This window comes from Acomys russatus, chromosome X (genome assembly GCF_903995435.1).
Source record: "Acomys russatus chromosome X, mAcoRus1.1, whole genome shotgun sequence".
Classification (NCBI taxonomy): domain Eukaryota; kingdom Metazoa; phylum Chordata; class Mammalia; order Rodentia; family Muridae; genus Acomys; species Acomys russatus.
The window spans coordinates 72079761-72105501 of NC_067169.1; positions in this window are offsets into that span (position 1 = coordinate 72079761).

Here is a 25741-nt window from a genome sequence, read left to right on the forward strand (position 1 = left end):
CCCACCCTTGAAGTGACATACATACCTTCTCTGACAAGCCCACACATTCAAATCCTTCCCTAAACAGTTCCACCAACTAAGGACCAAGCATTCAAATATATGAGTCTCTGGTGGTGGGGCGGAGCATTCTCTCTCAAGGTACCTTTCCTTAACCTAGCAAGTCTCATAACTTCATGGATCTGTTTTCCCTAATATACTCTAGGTTCTTGGCCATTAAATAATGTCTTAGTCTTTCAAGCATTCTCCAAAAGTTTTTTTTCTAGATGTTTCCTTTCTCTTGTCTCCCCACAGCTTCAGTTTCTCTTATTCCATACACAAATCTAAACTCCCTCAGGTTTCACCTAGTCTGAAAATAACTTTGCTATTTCTTCTATCCACCTTTCTATTTTTCTCCCTGTGATGGCTATTGTTGGTTTTAACCTTAACTATAACTGCAATGAACTACAATTCAGAAATGAAGGGAACGCCTATCATCCAGATCTTAATGCTGGAAGACACAGGATTTTGATCTGGATCTTGAGGTGGGAAGACACACCTTCAGTCTGGGCCACACTTTCTTCTGGAAGCCTATTTCACCTCTGGTTCCAACTATTCCTTTACATCTGGATTCCATTTCTTGAACATAGTATATCTCAATGTTATCTTACTGCTATCCTCTACTTCTAATGGCACATTTGTGTCAGTATTAAGATGACTTCCTTCAAGCTTAAAAATCTAGATTTGACTTGACTTCTCATCTCCATCAAATTGAAAGAGGAAAAAGCACGCTTTCTTCTGGGATATCCTTTAAAAGGATCTTTTTCTTCACACCATGCAAACTCTCCACAGCTAAACCACCATAATCTGTCTCAGGATCTCAGGATATCTTTACACAAAGTCTAATGATTGAGCTCAAACTTTTCTGATTCTGTCCTTCAGCCAGATTTTCACCAAATGAAGAATAATCTCAGTGTATGTTTTTATGTATTATCTATATATATCATAGCAATAATACATTGTCATTCTCCACTCTAGTTTATATTTTAACAATAAGATACATCTTACAATTTTTATATATACTCTATGTATCTTCCTAAGTGTTCTCTCAGTCTAAAAATTTTCACTGTATCTATTCATTATCTAGTAGTCCCCTTAACTTGGTCAGAAATCCTCCCATATATATGCCAGTTTCTAGCACCACCAGCAGCAATACTGTCACTGCATTGTTTTGTATGTATCGATTAGCAGGTAGAACAGTAAATTATAAATGGCTGCTGTAATTTTTCCACTGGCATGGAAGACTTTGTGTAATACAAGTACCAGTAAAAAATTACTACCCATGAGAGGGTAAAGGGTATGGAGATCGGGTATTGGGAGAGCGAGTGGGGGGAGGACCTGTTGAGAAAAACAAAATCAGTGAGGGGCATCTCTGGGACAAGGGAGGCTCCCTGGGGGATCTATGGGAGTGACCCTAGCTGAGAATCTTGGCAACAACAAATATGAAGCCTGATGCCAGATGAGACTTCCAGTGGAAGGAGGGGAACACCAAATCACCCATACAACTTTAGACCCCAAATTTGTCTTGTCTATAAGAAATATAGGAATTAAGATAGAGCAAAGTTAGAGGGAATGGTAAATCAATGACTGGCCCAACCTGAGACCCACACCATGAAAGAGAGCCAACTCCAGTCACTATTAATGATACTCTGTTATGCTTACAGACAGGAGCCTAGCATAACTGTCTTCTGAGAGGCTTCATCCACCAGCTGATGGACATCAATGCATAGAACCATAGCCAAACAATAACCTGGGCTGAGAGAGTTCTGTGAAAGGGTGGGAGGAAGGATAGAGGGAACCTAAGGGGTCAAAGACACCACAAGAAGACCTAGAGAGTCAACAAACTTGGGTCCATGGGAACTCACAGAGACTGAACCACCAACCGAAAAGCATGCATAGGCTGGACTGAGACCCCACTACACATATGTAGCAGATATGCAGCCTGTTATTCATGTGGGTCCCCTAACAATGGGAACAGGGGCTGTCTCTGACTTTGGATTCCTTTCCCCTTGATGGGCTAACTTGTCAGGCCTCAGTGGAAGGGGATTTGCTTGTTCTTGCTGCAATTTGAAGTGTCAGAGTAGGTTAGTACCCTTGGGGGTCTCCCCTTCTCTAAGAAGGGTAGAATGGCAGTGAGGGTGGAAGTGAGAGGAGAGGAGGAAGGGGCCTGGGATCAGGCTATAAAGTGATTAAATAAAAAAATACATCTTCAAAATTACTATACACTCATAGCATAGATGTACCATATTTACCATGTGTATTATAATACTATATATGTTATTACCTACTATATCATATGTATTACAATAGAGATAATAAAACACAAAAAGTGAAGCCAGATAGGTGTAACATGACTGTAATCCCAGCACTCAGGAAACTGCAAGAGGAGACTCTCATTCACAGTTAGCCTTGGCTACACAGTGAGACACTATCTTAAATAAAATCCAATATATAATAAGTAAACAAACTGAAATTTTAAAAGGATATGTAAATCATAAATAAGATAACTACAAGTTATAATGTTATATCTTTTCCTTCCAATTGTGTTGATTTATACACAACCCTGAGGTGTATGCCTGCACTCTTTTGGTAATCTATGCTTTGTTTCACACTAGTATTGTAACTAATCTACAATCATCTCTCTGTATGACTCACCACCCGTAAAAAAATTCACTGATATTTTAGTACCTCATAGAAAAACTATTTTTCGTTTGGTTTGTTTTTATAGTCATATAATTTGAAATCAACAAAAGTGATTACTTCCAGTTGATAATATTTATCAACTTCTTCTAATACACCAGAAACTTTCTTCCCTGGGCCCTGGAGTTACAGTACTGAACAGTCCAGATAAGGTCTCTGGTCCTGTGAACCTTATATACTGGTGTAGTGTGGTGTTTATATGATATGATGTAAGGAGTAGCTTGAAGATCTCAAAATGAGAAAACAATAGGCTTTCAGATTAGAGAGCCCCAAATTCAGATCCTCAGTTGACCATATATAAGTTTGTGATATTGAAAGGAAAAATTTTTAGTTAGCATTAAAGCAACCAGAACAGCAGAGCTCTCAGCTCTCTAACTCATAAGTGCATGTCGGCAGGTATGCTACCCCGAGGTCCCAGATGATAAGTCACAAAGAATGCGGAGCTAAGAGACAGAGGCCTATTAAGTGTTCCAGGGACCGGCTGGCCGTAAAAGATAGGGAAGGTACACAAGGACAAATTCCTGAGAGAAACAGGTACCAGGCATGGTCGAGTGAGTAATGAGCCAAGACCCCCTCATCTGATCTTATGGTGTTTGCTTAATTTCCCCTTGAGGCCCACACACAATGTTCCAGGTTTGAGTTTAACCAGATGTGTCATTAGCTCAGATAAATATCTACCCTCGGGTTCCTAGGAAAACAGGAACCAAGGACTGTTCCCGTGTGACTAAGTCTGACCTTACCCCAGATCTGCCTACGCAATTTGCTGATGTTCAAATGTTTGAAACAACCAATCGTGTGTGGCCGCTCCAAAACTTCCCGCTCCCCCTGACCTTTGCCATATAAACCCCAAACCCCTGGGCTTCTGGGTCGACCCCTCTGTCTCCTGCGTGAGATACGTGTTGACCCGGAGCTCCGCCAATAAATTACCTCGTGCGTTTACAGCAAGACGGTCATTTGTGTGTCTTTGGGTGCGCGCCATCCCGAGGCTTGAGTGAGGGTCTCCCTTCGGGGGTCTTTCAATATAAACAAAGAGCTTAATGATTTTGACTTTGTTCCCACATCTATAAAATGAATTTAGCACCATTTTTATAGAGCTATTGGGAAGAATTAGCAAGGCATTATGCAAAATTTCTCATTTGAATTTCTGACCACTGATATTTGAAAAACATGTTTTGAAAACTCTCCACAGCTAAATCACATGTATATTTTACAGTATGGTTCTATTTTAGAGACATTTAAAATTGTTCTAGAAATAGGATATGGTAATTCTATTTTCACTTCACCTCAATCGGATAGACTTGAGAGTAGATTTCAATACAAGAGGAATATACTTTGCAAAATATTAAGAGAGTGGTGTTTGGAGCTAATTATCTATTTAAAATGAGAACAATAGTTGCTAACAGTTTAGTTACATCCTGACTATCCCAGAACGTGAAAAATTGTTAATTTATGTTTACTATTTAGTGCCCTCGTGGCAGCCTTGAGTGGCATAAGTTAGACCAATGTAGAAAGAAGCAAACATGAGAGAAAAAAGGAAAAAGGCCAGTATTGGCTTTTGTGTTCAATATTTCTGCCTCCTATGTAAAGTGGCACCGAGGCACAGAGCAAAAGTGTTGACCATCTGCTTCCTGTGAGTCTTTTCTGAGAAAAATGAACACAGAACAAGCCCTCTGTTGCCAAATTTCCCTATAGAGGTAGACACATTAGAAATAAAAATAGCCAGGAAAGCAAAAGGCTCAATTAAGCAGCTAGTGGTGACTAAGGTACATGAACTGTGAGTTTCAATGTGGCTTTTGAGGATACTCTTTTGTTTATGGAAGACTAACAAGAATTATGAATTTAGGTTATAAATCACATTAAAGAGGCATATATTGCTATTTGTTTAAAGTCTCACTCATGTCCAATATTTCAGTTGATTAGTTATGTGATTTTTGGAAAATGTTTAGTGTCTAATAATTGTTATTGAATCAGGATTGATTCATAATGAATGCATTTTGGGTATTTTACAAGCTTAGTTTACAAAACCTCTCATTCCACTTTCTAAATCAATTTCCAAAAATCTGAGGGAAAAATTGTGACCCCAACATTGAGCTAACAAGGATATCCTGTCTTTTCTGATGATTTGCATACTTTAAATTTGATCTTCTCATCACTCATCTGTAAGGGAAAATAATTTTTAAAAATCTATAATTGCCCTATGAGCATATACAGGGGGAGGTAATCCTCCTCAGGAACAGTCATAGGGGAGGGGAATAAGGGGAAAAGGGGAGGGAGGGAAGAATGGGAGGGCCCAAGGGATGGGATAACCACTGAGATGTAACAAGAATAAATTAATAATAAAAAAATCTATAATTGCCAGTGACCTTGTACAATATTTAATATTAATAGACCTTAACCCTCATGGCTAATAGCATGTTACCCAGGTAACCATATATTAAGCTTCATAAACATTAGACCAGTCTTTTTAAGGTCAGTCTCCCTAAGTCTATCATGAATGATCAAAAGGAGAAAATAGTAATGAGTAACTGAAAACCGCCTTTTGATATTCCAAGGATAATGACTTAGCTGGTAAATAACCTAGTGTTGAAAGAAAATTATGAATAGAGTCCCCAGTTCATTCCCACTGCTAGGGTAACAAGGTTCACCCAATGCATGCAGCAAAAAATGGCAGATCTGCTTTTATTTTTATTCATGAATGCAAGAGAATAACCTTAAGTTCAAATATAGCAAAGGAAGACTTTAGTTATGGTGCAGAGTTGAAAGAGGGTGTATCTCATGTGCAATCATTTCATTTAAAGCACAGGTTGATATATTTTGACCACATTTCAATGGCATGCTTAAAATGAACCATGGGTTTATATGATAAGAAATGATAATACAGAAAAGTAATTAGTTAGTCAGAAATTACAGGAATAAAAATAGAATATTAGCAATTTTTTCTGAGTCTAACTAGGAAAATAGGCTTTGACTTGCAACACTTAGTAATGCAAAAATTTATTAGTCATTTGAATATAAGCCATTAGGCATACCTGCTTAAATATTTGGTATTCATTAAGTTTATTAACATAGAGCTTTTTCTCTCTAGTGCTCTATTCCTGACTCTAACTTTTTTATTAATTAAACTTCTTCTTTGACAATTTCATACATGTATATAATGCATTATGAATTCAGATTACTCTCACACTCACAGATTCACTCTCCTGTCCTCTCTTTAAAATTCAGATGTGAATCCCATCAACCTCTGCCTCTCTACAAAATATTTCCCATTCATTCATTCATTCATTCATTCATTCTTTTTTTGTGTGACCTGCCAAGATTAACCAGGTCAAATTCATCTGACCATGAATTTGAAACTATTCACTGGAGTCTTCTGAGCTCATCAACTACGTAAACATCTGTAATCAATGATTCTCATTTTAACAGCACAAATAATAGCAGTGATCATTGAGGGTTCCATGTGCCCTTCCTCTATCCATATATAACTGTTAACAGGCCTTTTCTTCTGCAGGCTCAGAGCTGAAACCATGGCTGCAGTGAGTTCATGGTTGCTGTGTTATATAATGCTCAGAAGACAATGTTTACCAGCTTTTATTCTTTTTTTTTCTAAGACGTAGTTATTATTTATATAGTATTCCACCTGCGTGTATACTTGCAGGACAGAAGAAGACACCAGATCTCATTATAGATGGTTATGAATCACCATATGGTTGCTGGGAATTAAACTCAGGACCTCTGGAAAGATACCCAAAGCTCTTAATCTCTGAGCCATCTCTCTAGCTCCAGCTTCTCTTCTTATCTTCTAGGTCTCATATTTTTTCTGCTCCTCCTGTTATGGTCCCTGAGCTTTAGATATGTGGAGTAAATATCTTATTTACAGCTGAGCCCGCAAGAGTCACTTATTCTCAGGACCATGGGTATCCATGAGACTTTAAATTCACCCTTGTTCTCTGCTAAGAGAAATTTTTATATGTAAGGCTCTAATTTTAACTGACTCAGTCACAACAGTCTCTCCATTCATAAACTGTCTCACATGTCCAATTCATGCCTGTTATTGACATTGCAAAATTAAGAATAATAACTTTATCATCATGTAGGTATATGCTTGCTATACATTGAATTTCAACTTAATCATCCCCAAAATACTACATGGTCAATGCTTATGTTACATTTCTGTAACAAAATACTAATTTAAAAGCAAAAAAGTTTTTGTAGCTCAGGAGACTGCAAAGTCCAAAGTTGAAGTCCAGGCAACTAGGAAGAGTGTTTCTGCTTAATCATCCAATGGGGCAAGAGCACGCACACACGAGAGCAAAGGAAGGAGGTTATACTCACCATTTTATCAAGAGTCCACACTGACAATACCTGAGATAACTGACTCATTCCTTCAGCATTAATCCATTAATAAGGCCAATACAATCACTTCTTACAGACCTAACAGATCAACAATATGATTATGGAATATGTTTCCAACATATGGTTGGGTGACACATAGATACTCAATAGCATTATATCTTCTTTTTATAGATGACAATGTTGAGGCAACATTAGGTAATTTCTTCAAGGTCAAGTAACTATACACAACAGACTCTAGATTACTATGCCTTCTCAGTTTAAAGCATAGCCAAATTCCTCTACTTCTACTTACTTTGAGTGATGGGATTCCAAGAATATGTACCACAGCCAGTTCTTAATTACTCTAATTTGACTTGAGTATGTTATTTTTTTTCCCAACTCAAGGTTAAGGTTGTCATCACTACTGCCCACATTATTACTCCTTCACAGTTAGCATGCTACTCAATAAGTATATTCTATGTAAACAATAAGTGAAGAATAAAGACTGAACAACTGCGTTCAGCAGAGACTTACACTAGCTAGGATTACAGTAGGTAGCATCTCTAGGCTGCTGACCATACTCAGGGAAAAAAAGATCAAAGAACATTTGCCAAGGCATATTTTCCTTATTTCTCTTTCCCCTACCTTCCTTTTTTTATTATCTTTTTTTTTTTTGAGACATTGCTTAGTGTCTTATATTGTACCCCTATTTCCTGGCTTGGTCTGGAAGTTACTATGTACCCCTGGCTGGCTTAGAACTCATGGAAATTCTCCTGCTTCAGCTTCCCAGATTTTCAAATGTGAATCCCTATGCTTAGATCTCTGGTTGTGATGTCTGATGGAAGATATAAGTACAAAGCAAGGATCAAGCAGACCAAACAGAATCAGGGATCCACTTGATTCCTACTCCCTCGATACCCCCATATTCTCCACATAGACACTAACAGCTTCACAAGGTGAATGTACATATTTACTTTGCCCATCTTTATTATCTTAAGTTGCTATGGAAGACTTGAAAAATGAATGCTACAAGAATAATTATAAGGAAAATCAGAAGAAATTTTATAATTTTTCTTGGAAAGAAAGATGACTATCAAAATATCAGCAGTCTAATGTATATTTATTGGGTAGTTAAGAAGTTGCAGTGGCCATTTGTATTTGATTCTTAAACATAAAATTTTGTCTAGACAGTCTTTAAGATTTAAGACATCTTTCATTTTTTCCACCAAAATGGTTTATGCCATATTCTAAATGGCTTAGACCAAAAGAGAGCTTCCTGTTTTCTCCAGAATAAACACTTCCCACAGGCAGAATGCCATCCTTGACCCAGCCTATTAACACAAAAAAGCTGCCTGAGTTTTTATATAAACAAGGAAAAGAAGGCTGAAGAAGGGGCAGAGAAACCCAAGACACATTCTTAATGAAAAAATTAGACAATGAGCCCCTCGAGGAAAACGAGCCATTTGGATTGCTTTTTTATTTGTTGTAGACCTTCTCAGCTGTGGAGGGGGCAATCTATAGAACAACAAACTGTAAAACTCAAAAACCAGAGAAGAGCCACACAATAGCTATATTCTAATGAAGCTGACACTAGGTGATCCTGGCTAAATCAAAAGATTGGAAAAAATAAGAGACTCACCAAGATGTCTGAGCCAAGTAGAGGAAGCAAAAGGACAATGAACCACTGCAAGGCATGCTCTTAGTTCAGTGGTAACTCAAGCAAGAAATATTGCACCGGGAATCAAAACAGTGCATTGCCAAGTTAATCTAATCATATGATCTGTTGGCAACCATAGACAGTATTTTTCCCCTCTGTAACAGGTATTTAGTAAATATCCTAGAAAGGACATAAAAGAAGGAACAGTGGATAGCAGCAACATTCAAAATGATCTTTTTGGTTTTAAAAATAAAATCGTTCTTACTAATGAAATCACTTCAGACAAGTAGGCTTTGGTCTATTCTCTTTTTCATACAACAAATGAAATGAGATTCCTTATTTTAGTTTCTTTTTTAAAGTTCTGACCTTTTTTTTTGACAGCAGGTACAAAAGAATTTAACATAATAGACTCCTGTGATCTAAAGCTGGAAACTAAACCTAAAATCTAAAACCTGCCTCTTTGAGACAGCTTTGATTGTTGCATTACAAATTCTGTTTTATTTATATTTGTGGGTGGTACAAAAGTTACCTTTTATGCTAACAAGATATCATAGCAGGTAAGCGCACCTGTCACCATGCTTGACCACAAGTGTTCAATCTCTGAGATCTACAATATGGACAGATAGAACTGACTCCTGAACAATATATTCTGACAATCATACAGATGCACCATGGCACATGACCCCCTTTCTTTTCCTCCACACACAAATAAATAGATGTAAAAAGTTGCCTTTTTATGTAACCAAGAAAACTATCTTTAATGCAATATAAATTGTGAAACTGTGGTTACTAAAAAGAATCAAGCCCATTGATCTATTCTGAGTCAAAAATGGTCCAAGCCACTTGAACAAACTGATATGAAGACTATTTGGATAGAGAAGAGACACATACAAACATCCTTCCTGACATAAATGTGGGAAAATTAATTTGAGTTCTACATTATAAAATAAATATAATAATCAGATTGAAATCCATCAAACGCCACAGTTTCCTTGGAATGAAGGATAATAATCTATTTGAAAATATAATGGTTATGCATCTAACATATTTGGCTCTTGAAATTTCCAAATTCTAAGCAAGAAAAGCACTTGCTATCAAACCAAGAAAGTGGAAGTTAACAAAGTAGGGTTCACAGTGGGACAACTGAGGGCTTCCATAAGTGCAACCTACTCATCAGAATCAGTAGCAAAGCTGACTTAGGTTTCACAGAGCAAAGTATTCCAAAGTATATTTGGAGTTCTTCTTATAATAAAATCCCATGGACTAATGAGATAGTTCAGTGAGTAAAGTTTCCTAAGGACCTATGTTAGATCCCTGAACCCACAGAGTAGATTTCCACATATGGTGTGACACACATACAAACAAGTAAGTATAATTTAAAATGCATACATGTATATGAAATGTATATATGAAATAAATAATATCCTCCAGGTATCTTTTAGCCATTACCATCTGAAAAACATTGATTTAGATATGTATTATAATTTTCATCCTGAGATATTACCCCTGATTGTCTAAGAAATCTTTCTAGTATCTCTGTGTGGAATGATATTACGGTGCTCAATTTGTCCATTGTCCTGTTCCTAATAATATTCATATAAAATGTTTATGGTAGTGCAAATAGGAAGGCCTAATCTCTGGAAATGGGCTTTGAACAAATCCCAGTCTCTAATATTTCCCACATGTATTTACATAAATGACATGTCTTTTGGACATGTAAGTCAGAAAGATTTTCTGAAACATAAACAGATAGTGATACTCATTTGGAGTTGTAGGCTCAATTTTTTTAACCAATATATTTTATTTAAAACTTAGTGACCAAGCATACTTCACTTATAACCCAACTAACCAAAACAATAGGAAATGAGGATTAATGGACACAATAATAAAACTGTAAGAATATCAGTTCCAAGGAACAATTCTCCTGGCACAATTTGCAGGATTTCTTCTGCTGGAACCTAGAGTAACCAGAACCCAGAACCTCAGCTGGAGCTGGAGCCCTGAAGCCTTCCCTCGAGCAGTTCTCTCTAGGAGTGTCTCAAAGTGCAGCGATGAACCAACAAAACTATCCCAAGTCTCTAAAAGCCCCTGCCTCCAGTTCTGGGCTCATTTATATATCTCCTCCCAGAGTCTGTTCACGGGATCTTTTCAGCTGGCAGCAATCAAGCTCCCACAAAAGGTGGTCAGTCCTTTAGTGGATTCACCTCACCTCACGAGACCATTCCAATCTTGCACTTGGGATCCTAAAAAACAGGTTTGTCTCTCCTTCATGGAGTTTAATGGACATATAATAATTATCTATGTTTATCAGGCACATTATGACAGACAGACTTTCTACAAGGCAGACCATATTTATTTGGATAATAGACATGAGACTTTTTTAACATTTTGATGACTGTTAGCAACAGTGAGAAAATAAAACTTAATGCTTAGAATATGAGAAACTCTTAGTGAATGTTTGTTTATACTGCTCACACAAAAATCATTTAATAATTTAATAGTTTTGGCTGAGAATGTAATAAAATGAAATAAGTAAATGAAAAACCCTGCTATGTCCGTGACTTAGACACAGTAGTCAATAGAAGTTCCACAGAGTAGTGGTTTATAGAAAGCTCCAAAACTTTCCATGTCTTCCTGATGAACTTAATTATCAGAGTGTCTTTTAAACCCCACGTGGGCAATTTCTATTAATTATAATGCAGCCTACTGCTGAGAGCAAAATTCATTCATTGTATATCCCAGAGTAGCTAATCCTTGCCAGCAGGCCTCTACCTCCCAAGGTTTCCTTTAAATACAATTAATGATGACAATGATACTAGTGATAATAACAATAATAATCTTTAATACTTAATCAACATATTCTATAGATGGAAAATTAAATAGGACTCAAAGAATGTCATATTTGACAATAAAAACATAGAGTACCATATTCCAAAGGCAAAATTACATTTTGATTGTAAATAGATTTTTTAAAACAAACTAGGTTCTAAAAAATCCTCTTAAAACATTTAAAGGTTTATTAATTTATTTTTCATTTTATCTGTGGGGGGTATGCCTGAGTCTATGCATGTGTACCACATGAATGCTGTGTTCTTAAAGCCACAAGATGGTGTTAGATGCCTTAGAATTGAAGTTTTAGGTGGTTGTCAGTGACCTATATGTGTGCTGAGACCTGAACATCAATCTTCTCCAAGTACAATAGCACATGCTTTTAACTGCTGAGGCAGCTCACAAGCCTCAAACTCAAAATTCCTTTAATGAATAGCTGTGTGACAGCTATGGAATTATTAAAAAGTTATAATTTCTACCAATTAAGATATAACTATTTCACATAACCTACATAGGATATGCACGAAACAGGAACAAAATCACATAGTTCTCAAGAATTTTTCCAAAGTAACTTTCCTTTCTATATTAAATAAGTAAATATCATATTCAAAGCAAATATACCAGTTACTAAACTTGCCAATACCACATGTGTACCTATATTGACTTCAAGACTGAGTAATCTTCATTTCATGAATACAGTGAAACCAAATACGTTTTCTGAAATTCTGTATACCAGACTCACAGACTGAATGAAGTTTATATTTAAGAAGATACATATATTTGGTTTGTTGGGTTTAGTTTCTTGAGTTCTTTTTATATAATGGATATTAACCCTCTGTTGGATGTAGGGTTGGTGAAGTTATTTTCCCAATCTGTAGGCTGTCATTTTGTTCTTTTAACAGTGTTATTTGCCTTATAGAAGCTTTTCAGTTTCATGAGGTCCCATTCATTAAGTATTGATCCTGGAGTCTGAGATGTTGGTTTTCTGTTTCAGGAAGTTGTCTCCTGTGCCAGTGAGTTCAAGGCTCTTCCCCACTTTGTCTTTTAGTAAATTTAGTGTTACTGGATTTGTATTAAGATCCTTGATCCACTTGGAATTGAGTGTTATGCAGTATGATAAATATGGATCTATTTACATTTTTCTACATGCAGACATCCAGTTAAACCAGCACCATTAGTTGAAGATACTGTCTTTTTTCCATGGTATGGTTTTGTCTTTTATCAAAAGTCAAGAGCTTATAGGTGTATAGGTTTCTTTCTAGGTCTTTGGTTCAATTCCATTGATCCAACAATCTGATTCTATGCCAGTACAAGTGTTACTGTTGCACTATAGTACAACTTGAGATCAGGCATGGAGATACCTCCAGTAGATCATTTATTGTAGAGGATTGTCTTTGCTATTCTGCTTGTTTGTTTGTTTGTTTTTCATGTGAACTTAAGAATTGTTCTTTCAAAGTCTGTGAAGGATTGTGTTGCTATTGTGATGAAAATTGCATTGAATCTATAGATTGCTTTGGACCATTTTTACTATATTAATCTTATGGATCTATGAACATGGAAGATCTTTCCACATCATGATGTCTTTTTCAATTTCTTTCTTTAGAGACTTGAAGTATTTTTCATACAAGTCTTTCACTAGCTTGATTAGAGTTACACCAAGATACTTTATATTTTTGTGAACATTGTGAAGGGTGTTTTTTCCCTAAGGCCATCATGAAATTTGCTGGCAAATGCATGGAGCTGGAAAAGATCATCCTGAGTGAGGTAACCCAGACTCAGAAGGACACACGTGGTATATACTCACTTATAAGCAGATATTAGCCATAAAATAGAGGATAACCATATTACAATACATAGACCTAAAGAAACAAAGTAACAAGGAGGACCTTAGGAAGGAACCTTAATTCTCATTCAGAAGGGCAAATAGAATAAACACTGAAAGCTGTTGAAACGAGGGAACAGCACTAGAGCTTACCATAGAGAGCCTCTGAGAGTCCCCACCAAGCAGGTTATTCAACAAGAAGCTAAGTCTCACAGCCAAACTTTGGGCAGAAGGAAGGGAGTCTTATGGAAGAAGCCAAAGAAGACAGGCGCTCCACAAGAAGACCAACAGAGCCAACAAATAAGGGCTCAAGGGGGGCTGTAGAGACTGATTCACCAAGCAAGGACCATGCATCCAGAGTATTTAGGCCCCTTGCTCAGATGTAGCTGATAGGCAGCTCTGTCTCCATGTGGATCCCCTAGTAGGGGCAGCAGGGGCTATCTCTGTCATGGATCTGTTGCCTGCTCTTTGATCACTTCTTCTGGGTGGGTGCCTTACCAGACAACAGAGGAAGAAGATGCAGGCAGCCCTGATGAGACTTGGTAGACTGGAGTCAGTTGATAGGGGAGAAGGGCTCCCCTTCTTTGAGGACTAGGGAAGGGTCATGGTCGGGGGTAGAAGGAGGGAGGATGGGACTGGGAGCATATGACACTGGGATCTACATTTGGTATTTAAAGTGAATAAATTAAAAAATTAAATATAAATGGAATTAATTTTCTTTACAAGGCTAGAGCCTCCATGGCCTAATCACCTCGTCAGGACCCCACACCCTAATACTATCATCTTTGTAATTAGATATCAGTATATGAACTGGGAAAGATAGGGACACAAACATTCAGTCTAAACAATCATATTGCTTGTCACCATTGATATTGTCATCTTTGTTGAAGACAGAGATAAAGGGCACAGATAATAACACATCAAATTAAATGAAAATTTAAAGTTGAACAATACAAATAACAAATCTCAATACTCTTCCTCTTATGAAAAAGTACCACAGCAATTACACTCTAGGCCAGTAGCCCTGGTGTTCACAAAGCCTATTTTAATACCCAAATTCTTTTACTTTGTTTATGCAATCACCTTAAAATTATTCCCAAGGTAAAATACATTTCCTTTGTTTGAGAAAATACTTGTTTTCCAATGTGGTTTTAGCGGGAAACTCCTCCCTTCATATCAAAACATGCTGGCACGCACCTATAATATCAACTCTGAGATGTGAGGGACAGAAAGAGGAAGATTTGATTAAAGTTCAATGCCAACCTTTTCTACAAGGTGAATTCCAGGCCAGATAGAGTGAGATTTGGCCTCAAAATTAAATTAAAACAAAAAATTGGACCACTAGCCTAGCACCATGGGGCCCAAGTGGGTAGAGAACACTGGAGTTGACCCTGGGCTGTTGTCACACATCATGGGATGGGCATAGCATTCCTGAGATGGACCCAGACACCCAGAGGCCCCAATTGCCACAAAGATGAGAAAGCAAGTGATAGAGAGATGGAAGAAAAAGAGAAGCAGTATAGGAGTATGGTGTGTACAAAATGATGAGAGGCCGAACTAGGGACTTGAGGATAGTGAACAACAGCTTCATATGCGTAGCCTGTGATGACATCTAAGACCATGGTGAGGTCATGGCCTGTACTGCCTCCAAGGGCCATGTCTACGTCCTTGGCCTTGCAAAAGAAGAGGTATGTTACCACCAAAGACTAGGTAGACATCCCTGCTGGGAACTTTAACTTGGCCCATGTTAATGTATGAGGGCTGTGCATAGCTGGCCCCACCCCTTACTTGGGCACTGTGGTAGAGCTGACCATGAAAGCATGAGAGAAGGAGAGCCCATTTCCCTGCTGCAATACTCCATAGCGTGCCCCAGCTACTGAACCCTTCCCAGGAAGCACACTTGAGCTGGCAATAGGTGGCGAGAGGTGTGTGCATGTGGTGGTTTAGATAGGAATGGCTCCATATATTCATGTGTTTGAATGTTTGGCATAGGAAGTGGCACTATTTAGATCTGCGGTATTCTTGGAGGAAGTGTGTCACTGAAGGGGCAAGCTTTGAGGTTTCCTATGCTTAAACTATACCCAGTGTGATATACAGTCTCCTTCTGTTGCCTGTGGATCAAGATGTAGAACTCTCAAAAACTTCTCCAGCACCATGTCTGGCTGCATGTGGTGATGCTTCCTGTCATGACGATAATGAACTAAACCTCTTAAATATTAAGCTAGCCTTAGTTAAATGGTTTCCTTTTTATAAGCGTTGTCATGGTCATGGCATTTCTTCAAAGCAATAAAACTTTAACTAAGATAGGAGTTTGTAATGAGCCAGTCCTAGGTTTTGAGCACTGGAGAGCTGGCCCTGCTACTTGTCTTCCTTGTGGTGGCATAGGCAGAGAGAGATTACCCCTTCCTCCCTGGCCCTTTGTGGAAGGTAGAAGTGCTTGTCCTGAGGTAATGAGAGAAGGGGAGCTGTTCCTGCCCCCATACTGCTACAGCACACTGGGCACTGTACCTCTCCTGGGCAGTACAATAGATTTGACCCTGCTGGCATGAGCCATAAGTGAGCTGGCCCCCAGGGCATGAGAACAGGAGAGCTGACTCAGTCTCTTGCTAGCTGTGGCATTGGGTAAGCAGAATGGAGTGATGTTGTAGAGCTGGACTTCATGTTGTGGCTGCAGGATAGTGGGAGCACTAACCAGCTCAGCTACCACTCAACTCCTGACCCAGGGCTGTGAGTTGGCCCACCACAACTTATATTCCATCTATGAACTGCTGGAGCATATGAGGGGCAGGTCCTGCAGATCCAAAGCTGAAGTACCTCCATGACACAGGGCAGCAAAAGGATTTCTGAGAGAAGTCTCGGTGATGATCCAGTACCGATACAGTAGCAAAAGTCAGAGCCTTGAACCAGACTAATGACTCATTGCAATGAGCATTTGTAAGTAAAGAAATGGGAACAAAATACTGTGACACACTACAGATTTAACAGCAATTTTTTTTTTCTTTTTGGGGGAGGGGGAAGGTGTCAAGGGGGTAGGGTGGGTACAAAGAGACAGGGAGAAGTGAGATTGAAGTGCATGATATAAAATTCACAAAAAAAATCAATAAAAAGTTAAATAAAAATAATTTCTGGGATCTCTTTAATTTACTTATGACATTATCTTATTTATTTATGATGTAATTCAATCAATGGGGATAACTTGTCAACCAATCCACTGGTTATTTCAAAGGAAATATAAATTGTATTACAATAAATGTGTATATATATGTATATATATGTTTATACATTTTTTAAAATGAACCCACAATTTCTAAAGAAAAAAGTCAACCTACATTTTCTTCTACAAAAAGAAAATGTCTTAATAATAAGTTCTTACATGGAAAAAGGGTAGCTTCCTTAGGTCAACCAAAGGTTGAACTGCAAAGCTAAGTTACAGTTTTTGTCACTATCATCATAGCGCACCATTTTTCTCACTTTCGGGAGCTCTCTGAAATATTGGAATTATAATTCATTATTTTAAAAAACACTCCAAAAGACTGAATTTCATGGAACAAGATGTAATATTAAGACAGTATAATTAATTCAAAACATAATTTTGGATTCTAGCCACTTAAATATATATTTGTTGTTTTGATTCAACACACCAAGAAACCACTGCTGTCTGGACTGTTTTGCATAATTTTTGCTTCAGGAATCTATTTTTATACTCTTCAATGATCTGTTCAATAATCTCTGCTTCCAATGAGATCTCACAATATGAATATATATATATACATATATATGCAAAATGGATTTATGCCTCTTTTCTGTCTTTTAGGTTATTTCAGTCTCTGAAGTGGTTGCTAGTTGCTTCTTTCACTATTCACACAGAATTACAACTTCACAAATATCTGATGACTCTGTGATTCAAGTATTCCTTGATTATAGAACACTGAGTCTACATTCAGTTAAGCAGACTTCAAATTAATTCTTGCCTACTAACTCTAGGACTGAAGTTGAAGTTTCTTCATTCTGTATTACTTCATGGATATTACAATCATAATCAGTTTCTGCACACAAAGTGTAAGCATTTTAGGAACCTAAAATTAGTATGAGAAAATTATTTAAATGAGTACTGAATATGAAAAAGATTAATCAGGTCACACAAATGACTGAGGTGTCCCAAATAAGAGGTTTTACTCATTTTTTATTTCACTGGCAAGCTAACCAAAGGTGGTGCAGATTTCATTGTGTGAACTTATGAGTATATACACATACACACACACACACTTGTGTGTGTAAGTATGCAATGTTCTACAATCCATTGTGAAATTTAAATTATTTTGTTTATTTTTTAATTGAAAAACCTGCAAGGATCTGATCTCCACTCTGAAATTTAAGCAATTCTGTGAATTGTTTTAATGGAAAAAATTTTAAAAATGTCTGCTACATATAGTTGATAATAAGTATTATCAATGAGAATATGTCATTTTAGTCCATCAAAACTGAAGCAATTTTGAATCTTACTTAGTTTTAGCTATTTTGATAAAACCAAAAATTTATGACAATTTTTATTGTTCCTAAAAATATAAGGAAGAAAATTGAAGACCAACTTCATTGGTGCACTTCGTATTTATGTATCATTCCTATGTCTGTTACTGTGGTTTGAATAAGAAATGTCTCCCATACGAATAAGGCTTGGCAGAGCTCCTAGAAGGCATTAGAGATGAGAGGTACACTCACTTTTAGTGCTAGCAGTAGTCAGAAAGTCTATTCTAGATAAACAAAAAATTACATTATTAATGTGTTTAGAAGTATTATGCAAATAAGAAACAAAACAAAATGTCATAATTTAACATAGGATATTATCAAAGCCATACATGAGCAAACATGTTGCCACAATATCCTCTATTGAACTTTCTGTTAGGTAAAACAGACTTAAGACCTCTAATAGGCTTTTTCTCAGGAAAACCATTTTCAAGGCCTTTTATCTTTCTCAAAGAGTATTATTTCCACAAGTCTCTGATGAATACTACATGACACATATCACTCAAATAGGCTTTACATTTTTGGAATGTAGGCAAAAGGAATTTCCGTCATTCTATGTAGACTTTTAATTTTGAGTATGGGAAAATCATTCCAGAAAAACACTTTTCTGGAATGATTTTCTTTGTTCCATTTTTATCTCTCACCCTCTCTTTCCCTTTCTTTTGTTTTCTTGAAGCTGGGTCTGGCTATGCCTGGCCTAGAACTTTCTGTGTAGCTTAGCCTTACTACAAATTCACAGCAACCCTCCTGTCTCAACCTCGCTGGTACTGAGATTACAGGTTTTACACTTGGTTTCCAACATTTTAATTTGCTGATACAATGGAAATCCCTAACAAAATATTGTTAGTGTTTCACTAAGAGCACCTTGGAGGGTCGGGGCCAAGGAATGCTGCAAATCAATCACCATATAGCAGACCTCACCTTAAAAGTTGGAACAGGCTTGGGGTGGCAAAAGACCTCCTCTGAGAGGGGAAAAGAGAGGCAGGGTGTGATGGTGGCCTTTTATAAAGGGTATGCAACTCACAGCAACACTGGAAATGAGTTCCATTTGGTAGCTGGTGAGGACATGAGGCTGGTACTATGTCACTAAATGACTGTGGATGGACTGACTTCCTGACAAATACATTATCTTTTCAAATTGGTAAATAAGACAAAAGAAATTCCATTTAAAAGAAAATTATAAATGCCAATGAACAAAAATCCCTCCCAAGTCAGCATTGTCTAAAATCAATGTATTCCAGTTTCATTCCATGTAAAAACTGCAATGCTCTGTAATAGCCACTCAGTGAGAATTCAAAACCAAGCTCTGAACACTACCAGGCTATTCTAACCTTATTTTAGAAATAGACTTGTTTGCCCAATTCTAGGTGGCTTTGCCTTCTGCAAAAGGTTTGACTTCACATAAATAATTTGGATCATATGGCCATTTTCCTGACCCCCCACATACATTCCTAACAATACCTACTTTGTTGATTAGTTTGTTTGATTTGGTTTTAGTTTGATTCTTCGAAACAGGATTTCTCTGTGTAACCAACCACCTTGGTTGTCCTGGAACTTGATCTGTATACCAGGTTGGCCTGGAACACACAGAGATCTGAATGCCTCTGCCTCCCAACTGTGCCACTTTGCCTGGCTTAGTTTTTGATTTTCAACCTGACACATGCTAGAGTATATCTGGGAAGATGGAACCTCATGTGAGAAAATGCCTTCACCAGATTGGTGTGTAGGCAAGCATGTGAGGTATTTTTTGTTTGTTTAATTATTTATGTAAGAGGGCTCAGCCCACAATGGGCACTACCAACTCTTGGTGGGTGGTCCCGGGTGGTATAAACAGGCTGAGCAAGCCACAGAAAGCAAGCCAAGTAAACACATTCCTTCATAGTCTTTTCTTCAGTTCTTGTCTCCAGATTCCTGCCTTGAGTTCCTCTTATGATGGCCTATAACTTGTAAGCTAAACCTCTGAAGCTGCTTTTGACCATGGTGTTTTATCATAACAACAGAAAAGCAAGCAAACTAGAACACCTACTCTGGCTGTTTAAATGAGAATGGCTTCCATAGGTTGATGTAATTGAATGCTTAGTCACCATGGAATGGGACTACTTTAGAAGGATTAGAGCATGTCGCCTTATTGGAGGAGGCAAGTCCTTGGGCATGGGCTTTGAGCTTTCAACATCCCATGTCATTTCAGTTATCTCTCTCTGTCTAGTGCTCCTAGATCAAATAAAACTCTGAGTCATTGTTCCAGCACCATGTTTGCCTGCCTGTTGACCAGTTCCCTGCAACTATGGTAAGAGTCTCACTCTCTGAAACTCTAAGGCTCCAACACACTTTTGCTTCTATATATTTCTTCAATCATAGTGTTGTATCCTGGCAATAGAAAAGTAATTAAGACCTATGTTTGTTTTTATTATGTGAGAAAAGGTTAAATTGAAAAAAAGAGTATTTAGATTAAATTTTCAATCTCTGGGTCCAGTCAAGATACAGTTTTTTGCCTGACCAGGTTAGCACAAATTTAGATTATTTGTGAAAAAAATTATTTGTACATCAACAAACTACAAACTCCTCAGATACAAAGAATTCTATAATATTTTCATCTAAGAGCCCTCTCAGAGATGCAGATACTGTGTTCCTACCAATAGGCTCTTGAATGTTCAAAAATAGATAGCATCTAAATATCCTGTTTTTAGTTGTTAAAAGTTATAGATTGCATTGACATATTCTTTCTTAAAGAAGCATCTTATCAGCTGTAGGAGTTCTCTGGTGGACCTTCAGCAAATTGGCTGGATACAAAATTAACTCAAAAAAGTTAATAGCTGTCTTATATACAAATGACAAACATGCAGAGGAATAAATTAGGAAAACTACACCCTCCCCAATGGCCACAAGTAATATAAAATATCTAGAAGTAACTCTAACCAAGCAAGTGAAGGACTTGTTTGAAAAAAACTTTAAATCTCTGAAGAAAGAGATTGAAGATGACATCAGAAGATGGAGGGATATCCCTTGTTCGTGGATTGGGAGAATTAACACAGTAAAAACGGCCATCTTACCAAAAGCAATCTACAGATCCAATACAATATCTATCAAAATACCTAAAAAATATTTTGAAGACATTGAAAGATCAATTTTCAACTCCATGTGGAGAAACAAAAAGCCCGTAATAGCAAAAATAATCCTATGCAATAAAAGATCCTCTAGAGCAATCTCCATACCCAATCTCAAGTTGTACTATAGAGCAACAGTAATTAAAACAGCATGGTCCTGGCACAGCAATAGGCTGGTGGATCAATGGAATCGAATTGAAGACCCCAATATGAATCAACACATACTTAGTCACTTAATTTCTGATGAAGAAGCAAAACCTATTCAATGGAAAAACGATAGGATCTTCAACAAATGGTGCTGGTATAATGGATGTCTAAATGTAGAAAAATGTAATTAGACCCATATTTGTCACCATGTACAAAAATCAAGTCCAAGTGGATTAAAGACCTCAATATAAAACCAGAGATATTAAATCAGTTAGAGGAAAAAGTGGGGAGGAGCCTGGAACCCACTGGCACAGAAGACAACCTCCTGAACAGAACACGAACAGCCCAGGCCCTAATGTCAACAATTAATAAATGGGACCTCATGAGGCTGAGAAGCTTCTGTAAGGCAAGAGACACTGCCAACAGAACGAAGCGACAGCCTACAGACTGGGAAAAGATCTTCACCAACCCTACATCTGACAAAGGTCTAATATCCAAAATATATAAAGAACTCAAGAAATTAAACACCACCAAACCAAATAACCCAATTGATAGTGGGGCTCAGAACTAAACAGAAAATTCTCAACAGAGGAATATGGAATGGCTGAGAAACACTTAAAGATATGCTCAACCTCCTTAGTCATCAGGGAAATGCAAATCAAAACAACTCTGAGATTCCATCTTACACCTATCAGAATGACTAAGATCAAAAATTCAAGTGACACCACATGCTGGCGAGGATGTGGGGAGAGAGGAACACTCCTTCATTGCTGGTGGGAATGCAAACTAGTACAGCCACTTTGGAAATCTATCTGGCTCTATATCAGAAAATGGGGGGGGAAGGGCATAGGGCTTCCTCAAAATCCAGCTATTCCGCTCCTTGGAATATACCCAGAAGATGCTCCAGCACACAACAAGAACATTTGTTCAACCATGTTCATAGCAGCCTTATTCATAATAGCCAGAATCTGGAAACAGCCTAAGTGTCCCTCAGTAGAAGAATGGATAAGGAAATTGTGGTGCATTTACACTATGGAATACTACTTAGCTTTTAAAAACAAGGAATTCCCAATATTTGTGGACAAATAGACTGAACTAGAAATGATCATAATAAGTGAGTTCACCCAGAAGTATAAAGGGACAAATGGTATATACTCACTTATATCTAGATACTAGCCCAAAGGATATGTCCCATGAAAGACTTTACTTACCAGGAAAGTGGGTTACAGGGGAAGACATCCTATTGGGACTCTAGATGAGAGAACATGGGAGAATAGGGAACTAGAAGGATCCAGAGAGTCCTAGAAATCTACAAGAAGAACATCATGATGCGCAGATCTGGGCCCAGGGGTCCTGCTCAAACTATGGCACCAGCCAAGGAAAATACATGCAGTAAACTTCGAACCCCTACCCAGATCTACCCAATGGACAGGACATTCTTCACAGTTGAGTGGAGACTGAGGTCTGCCTTTTACACAAACTCTGGTACCCCATATTTGACCAGGTCCCCTGGATGGGGCGTCCTAGTACCACTCAGAGGAAGGATAGAAGGCTACCAAAGAAGAGACTTGATACCCTATGAGCATATACAGGGAGAATAGGTCCCCCTCAGTCACAGTCATAGGGGAAGGGAGTAAGAGGAAAATGGGAAGGAGAGAGCAATGGGAGGATACAAGGGATGGGATAACAATTGATATGTAATATGAATAAATTAATAAAATATATTTTTAAATGCAGGAAAACACACAAAAAAGCAGGAAAAAAGAATAATGTTAATGATAATTTCTAGGATCATATCACTAACTTTTGCATTTTACCTTTCATTGTTCACATCATCACTGATAGTGAACTCCATTTCCCTACATTTGTACATGTGCTACATTAATATTACAAGAGATATTTCTCACTTTTCCCTAATAATGAAATAAAGGTTGAATGAAACCAATTGACTCACACATGTTATTGGATTTCCACATTAAAACTTACTCTAAGAGGGGGGGCGAGATTACTTTACTAGCATTTATCCCAAATCTACAGTGTATTCCATGGCTGTTTGTTCAAAAATGCTCTCTATCTCTGTTTCTAGTACACTCAGGAAATTGCCAACACAATGCTGTGTGAACATTATCACAGGATTCTATAAAGAAACTTTCATTGTTCTCAGAAATTTGTGGCCCATTTTCTTATTATTGTATATTTTCACATTTATGATACATAGGCAAATTTCTATGGGTTTATGTAAAAGAAAAATCCTTCCAAGAAGTGTTTGTAATACCAAAAAAAAAGTTATGCTTAGGGATGAAGAGATGGCTTACTTCTTAAGAGCACTTATTGCTCTTATACAGGATCCGGCTGGAATTCCCAGTACTTACATCAGGCAGATTGCCACCATGTGTTAACTACAGTTATAAGGGACAGACATCCTCTCTGGCCTGCTAGGCCACCAGGAACGCACTTTAACTTACATATACGTAGGCAAAACACTCATATACAGGATAAAGATTAATTGATTAATTAAAAATGACTACATTCTGGTCTGTTTATTAAATATATCAGATATCTATGAACAAAACAGAAATGTGACTTAAAGCTTATAGATCAAACGATACATCAGGTTACCAAGAAGAGACTTGATACCCTATGAGCATATACAGGGGAAGGAAATCCCCCTCAGTCACAGTCATAGGGGAGGGGAATAAGGGGAAAATGGGAGGAAGGGAAGAATAGGAGGATACAGGGAATGCGATAACCATTGAGATGTAACAAGAATAAATTAATAAAAAAATTTCCTAATTAAAAAAAAAAGATACATCAGAAAGCATTTTCTCAACACTGTCTGTTGTGTAGCTTATATAGCTTCATGGTTGGTTCTTATAATTATTCTCATGAAACCATAAAATCAACTCTCTGATAGACTGAGATTGAGTAGTTTTCCTTTGCTTTAATCTTGAATATGCTTTGGTGATTTAAATTTTCATTGGAAACATTATTCACAACAGTAGGGTCTTTGTAACATTTCAAAAGAGAACTGCAGCCAAAGGCCTGAAAAATGTGGGGGAAAGTCCTACATCCCTAGGGATTTCGTTTGTTTCTTGAAAACTTAAATACCCATGATTAAAGATTAGATATCAGGGCACAAGACTAAATCATTTTCCTTCTAAATTAAAGTCAAAATACTATTATTTTCTATTTCCCATGTAGGGAAAAAATACATTAGCAACCTATAACCGATTTTAGTGGAAAAAGGTTCTTGGGAACATTAGCCAGAAACTGCTATGGTCTGAAAATTTTAGAATATTATAATAAAACTGTTGTTTCAAAGGAATTTTTCAGATAAAGCCTTTGTAAATGGACTCATAAATCTGAGTTAGTCAAATTCATATAATAAAGAGAAAGTAAAAACCTGAAATTAATTATGTAAATGTGTATGTAGGTTTGGGTATAAGTAAATGACATAAAATAAAGTTGTAAGCTCACACAGTTTATTGAACACAATATTAGAAAAGTCAAAATATAGAGAGATAGCTGTTATGAATGTGAAGAAAAACACAAGAACAAATATCACTGAGGAGACAGACTTAGAGTTCAGTTTTAAATGCCTACAAGGAAGTTTTTTATTTGAATTTGTTTCATCCTAGAAGATTTCAAAATGAGAGTTCATTGATCCTTAACTTGCTGAGAGGCAGCCAATTACATTTTATACTAGTTGGTTCAAACTGATGTTACCTTCCTAGATTTATAGAACTACCAAGAATATTACTATCTATCTATGCATGTTTTGCCAATATTACAGAAAAAATATGAAATCATACGGACCTCAGCTACACTGGTAGGATGCATGAATCTCAAACCAACCTGAATTCTAAATTTCATTACTTACACAACTGTGGTTCAAGTCTATATACCACTTCCATTGAATACATGCTTAATACCAAAACTTATCATAATGTTTTATATATAATTGTTGATTTTGGATTTACAAGCATGTGTCAAACTAATGTCCTATTAAACAGTAACTTGAAAAACATAACTTATTGTCATTTATAAACCAGTGATTACCATTTACATGGATAGTATTTGTTAAATTGAAAAAGGTAAGTCGTTATTTAAACATGTACCATAAAAACACTGGCATATTTTAGAATCAGTTTTGAAGAAAATATCATTGCAATCACTTGGGAAACAATGCTATCTCATAATTAAGTCCATTAAATTAGAAAATTCTTAGAAAAAAGTCTTATTAAAATGTATTGATAAGTTAAATTATGTCATAAGCCAGAATATGCCCATCCCATATTTCATTTAAGATATCCAAAAATATCACACCTGAAGAAAATATACTTAAAAATAAATACATAATTTCCACTGGCTTATTATAGTAACCTATCATATTAAAATCATAATTCAGTGGTTGTTGTTTTTTAATCAAAGCATGATTTCTGATATAATTCAAAGTCCATTTCAGAGACAATAAAAGACTCTTTATGTTTCAAAGTATATCTCCTGTATCTAATAAGAACATCTGCTTTTTTAGTTTCCCTATATTTTTTTAGTAGAATGGAGCAAAACAGTGTTTCTAAGGTTGTAACT